This window comes from Oncorhynchus kisutch, linkage group LG21, assembly GCF_002021735.2.
Source record: "Oncorhynchus kisutch isolate 150728-3 linkage group LG21, Okis_V2, whole genome shotgun sequence".
In the NCBI taxonomy this organism is placed as follows: domain Eukaryota; kingdom Metazoa; phylum Chordata; class Actinopteri; order Salmoniformes; family Salmonidae; genus Oncorhynchus; species Oncorhynchus kisutch.
The window spans coordinates 23,325,167-23,330,572 of record NC_034194.2 but is presented as its reverse complement, the minus strand read 5'-3'; positions in this window follow the sequence as shown (position 1 = coordinate 23,330,572).

The following is a 5,406-nucleotide window of genomic DNA, read 5'->3' as shown; positions in this document are numbered from 1 at the left end:
TCATCAGTATTGTCATCTATGGCTCTGGGCAAGAGAGATACGAGGAGAGAGGAGCCAGTTACAGAGAGAGAGACAGATGGAAAGTGAGTGAGGGAGAGACAGAGCGAAGGAGAGAGAGAGAGAGCGAGAGAGAGAGAGAGAGAGAGAGCGAGAGAGAGAGAGACCCTGAACTGGTCTTGGCCTTCCCAGTTTAAACTGGTTCCAGTGAGTCCAAGGCAGATGGCACTCAGGGCAAGGCTGGATTGTCCTCCCAAAACACACAGGCACGCACGTACCCTATCCAGTCTTTTGGTGCCATTATTGGCATCATTCACCTCTTCTAGATCCTTGAATCAGAAATCACACTCACCCATTATATTTCACACTGACCCATTATATTTCCTATTGACCCATTATATTTCACACTGACCCATTATATTTCCTACTGACCCATTATATTTCACACTGACCCATTATATTTCCTACTGACCCATTATATTTCACACTGACCCATTATATTTCCTATTGACCCATTATATTTCACACTGACCCATTATATTTCCTACTGACCCATTATATTTCACACTGACCCATTATATTTCCTACTGACCCATTATATTTCACACTGACCCATTATATTTCCTACTGACCCATTATATTTCACACTGACCCATTATATTTCCTACTGACCCATTATATTTCACACTGACCCATTATATTTCACACTGACCCATTATATTTCACACTGACCCATTACATTTCCTACTGACCCATTATATTTCACACTGACCCATTATATTTCACACTGACCCATTATATTTCCTACTGACCCATTATATTTCACACTGACCCATTATATTTCCTACTGACCCATTATATTTCACACTGACCCATTATATTTCCTACTGACCCATTATATTTCACACTGACCCATTATATTTCCTACTGACCCATTATATTTCCTACTGACCCATTATATTTCCTACTGACCCATTATATTTCCTACTGACCCATTATATTTCACACTGACCCATTATATTTCCTACTGACCCATTATATTTCACACTGACCCATTATATTTCACACTGACCCATTATATTTCACACTGACCCATTATATTTCCTACTGACCCATTATATTTCACACTGACCCATTATATTTCCTACTGACCCATTATATTTCCTACTGACCCATTATATTTCCTACTGACCCATTATATTTCCTACTGACCCATTATATTTCACACTGACCCATTATATTTCCTACTGACCCATTATATTTCACACTGACCCATTATATTTCACACTGACCCATTATATTTCACACTGACCCATTATTATTTCACACTGACCCATTATATTTCCTACTGACCCATTATATTTCACACTGACCCATTATATTTCCTACTGACCCATTATATTTCCTACTGACCCATTTGGATACAGGGCCACGCATAGCGAGCTGGATCAAATATAAAGCACTATATAATCCTGAGTAATTCTAATGTTTTAATTACTTAGATGAACAGGAGGTGTTTTACCAAATGTTAATCTCTGAGACATAAGCGATAGACTCAGAGAGAGAGAGAGAGAGAGAGAGAGAGAGAGAGAGAGAGAGAGAGAGAGAGAGAGAGAGACAGAGACAGAGACAAAGAGAGAGAGACAAAGAGAGAGAGAAAGAGAGAGGGAGAGAAGTGGAGAGATGCATTTGTCTTTGTATTCTCCTCCAAAACAGATACAGCACACAGCACACAGCACACAGCACACAGCACACATAGGGTTATTCATTGTATATTAGCACCATATTCAAGTTTACCACCTGTTATCAACACAGATGACATACATTCACTAACACAGATACACACTGTGTTAACAGCATAACAGGGAACAGATTCCCCTTTGAATATGAACATATTGCATTGTAATATAGGCGACTGTATAGGCCTCCCCACAGTATGTGGCCTGTTGTCTTATCTATTCAAAGTGTATGCAAAATTGTATTGAAGTTGTAGGAAAATACTATTTCTGCGTAGTGGTCTCAAGCAGCAGTGTACAGTAAATCACATCATGATTCCATCTGAAAGCACCTCCTCTTGTCAATCAAAGAGCAGGACGAAGGGATCTAAACTGGGTTCTGTGACCTCATGCCAGGGTGCCAGGTCCGTTCTGTTCTGTTCCGAGGGGTCTTAACACCATCCAACTCCCTTTGTGTCTGGGGCCATTTTTCAGACACTGTTGAGTACTGAGAATCGCCTCTCGGGGCCCCCCAGGCCCCCCGGAGCCCCACCACCCCCTAGCTTTCTGATCCATGGGCTCTAGCCCTGAGCTCAGGGAGAGCCTTAAGACAAGGAGTGACAACCAGGACAGCTGCATGAGTTGGAAACCGGTCTCGGCAAGGCAAGCTCCCCTACAACCCAACCGGTGATCAGGCGGGGTGGGCCAAGCAGCCAAACAGCTCATTGTTTCTGGCAGGGCCCGAGGAATTTCATTTGTCATGAAATGGATACGGGACGGACGGACACAGGGCTCTCCAAAAAAGACCCTGGGACGAGTCTACTGCCCCCTCCTCTCCTCCTTAACCGCTAACAAAGGCCCCTGTGGCTAGACTAATAATAACCACACATTTCCCAAGGTACAGCAGCAGCAAGCCAGATCTGAAGGGTATTGTTTTCCAGAGAGACTGAAGGAGAGGTAGAGAGATAAATGGAAAGGTGGAGAGAGAGAGAGAGAGAGAGAGAAAGAGAGAGAGAGAGAGAGAGAGAGAGAGAGAGAGAATGTTACTGTTCGTGCCTGTCTGTGAGTGTCTTCCCTGATGATCGGCTGTCTTCAGTCTCAGGTTGAACCTCAGGCAGGAAGGTTAGACAGGTTAGCAGCGTCAGACAGGTAGGAATGACCAATATTCCGTTCACTTAGACACTCCAGACCACCAACTGTAATGAATGAGTCTATGGATAGTGTGGCTATCAAATAATTAGCCCACCTCTGGACTCTGACATGGTGTGAATGATCAGCCGTTCACACATTCCACAGCAAACGGTGACTTCTAAACAGACAGTAAAGGACGGAGCTGACAACAGACACTACTCGTTAAGGAGGATTTTGTGTTTATGTAGGACCAACGACCCAGCTACAGACACAGCCTGAAAAGCCATCCTAACAATCCATCTCAACAGAACAATGCCCTCCTCCCCACCAAGGGCACTCCTTGGCACAACAATGGGATCCGCACTCCTTCCCCCCCCCATCAAAGAGCATTCCAGCCCCAGAGCCCCTAAGCCCCGACTCCCTCCCCATGTGACAGGCGAGTCATCTTTAAGAATTGATTGACTCTGGTGTCTAAAGCCTAGGGAGGCTGGCTGCCAGGATGGCCGGCATACACTCTACATATGGGGCCAGGTACACAACAGCTGCTCCCCAACAATAAAGGCAGAAAAATGGGAGGCACTCGGAGAAGATGCTGCCTAACTTCCCTCCCTGTCCCCACTGGTCACCTTGGGCCAGTTGTTGCCCGTGGCGACATCGGCAGTTGGAACCTAACTCGGGGGGGATGGCTGTAGAGGGACACCTATAACTCACAATGTGGAAGAGGGAGAGAGAGAGGAGGGAGGGAGGGAGGGAGAGAGAAGGGAGGGATGGGTGGACGGAACAGTGGGGAAATATTTTCCCTTACTTCCTTCTGAGAAGCGCGTGGTGTGGTTTGTGCCACCAAGATGGCGCTGTGACACATGGACGGACGTAAATAAGACAATGGCATGTTGTTCTTTTCAGAGGGAGATCGTCTGGAAGCCTCTCTGGAGGTCGTGTGAAGGAGATGTCGGCCCCATCCAGCTCCCTGACGGACACCCGCACGCACGCACGCACGCACGCACGCACGCACGCACGCACGCACGCACGCACGCACGCACACACACACACACACACACACACACACACACACACACACACACACACACACACACACACACACACACACACACACACACACACACACACACACACACACACATATACACACACACACACACACACCGTGGAGGAGGATCAGAGTTAGATAGGGAACATTGTGATAGAGAAGATACAATTCACCCGTAAGCAGACAGGATAAATATTACCTCACAGGTTGAAGTGCTTATATTAACCCTGGCTACTTACATCACAACTAAAACTGGATCAGACTGGAATCTGAATTGATTCATAAAGTTGTTGTTTTTCATCTATAAATTGAGATGATTGATGAACAAAGAATCTGGAAGCACAGAAAAAAGAGGAGTAACCCCAAAACATGTATGGTCCCCAGTCCTTGTCCCTAACCCCGACACCACAGAACAGTCCATGTCCCTAACCCCTACACCACAGAACAGTCCATGTCCCTAACCCCTACACCACAGAACAGTCCATGTCCCTAACCCCTACACCACAGAACAGTCCATGTCCCTAACCCCAAATCCCTACACCACAGAACAGTCCATGTCCTTAACCCCTACACCACAGAACAGTCCATGTCCCTAACCCCTATAGTACAGAACAGTCCATGTCCCTAACACCTAACCCCTATACTTCAGAACAGTCCATGTCCCTAACCCCTACACTACAGAACAGTCCATGGCCCTAACCCCTAACACCTACACCACAGAACAGTCCATGTCCCTAACCCCTACACCACAGAACAGTCCATGTCCCTAACCCCTACACAACAGAACAGTCCATGTCCCTAACCCCGACACCACAGAACAGTCCATGTCCCTAACCCCTACACCACAGAACAGTCCATGTCCCTAACCCCTACACCACAGAACAGTCCATGTCCCTAACCCCGACACCACAGAACAGTCCATGTCCCTAACCCCTACACCACAGAACAGTCCATGTCCCTAACCCCTACACCACAGAACAGTCCATGTCCCTAACCCCTACACCACAGAACAGTCCATGTCCCTAACCCCTACACCACAGAACAGTCCATGTCCCTAACCCCAAATCCCTACACTAAAGAACAGTCCATGTCCCTAACCCCTACACTACAGAACAGTCCATGTCCCTAACCCCTTCACTACAGAACAGTCCATGTCCCTAACCACTACACTACAGAACAGTCCATGGCCCTAACACCTAACCCCTACACAAAAGAACAGTCCATGTCCCTAACCCCAACACAACAGATCAGTCCATGTCCCTAACCCCTACACTACAGAACAGTCCATGTCCCTAACCACTAAACTACTAAACAGCCCAAGTCCCTAACCCCTACACTACGGAACAGTCAATGTCCCTAACCCCTAACCCCTACACTACAGAACAGTCAATGTCCCAAACCCCTACACTACAGAACAGTCCATGTCCCTAACCCCTAACCCATACATTACAGAACAGTCCATGTCCATGTCCCTAACCCATAACCCCTACACTAAAGAACAGTCCATGTCCATGT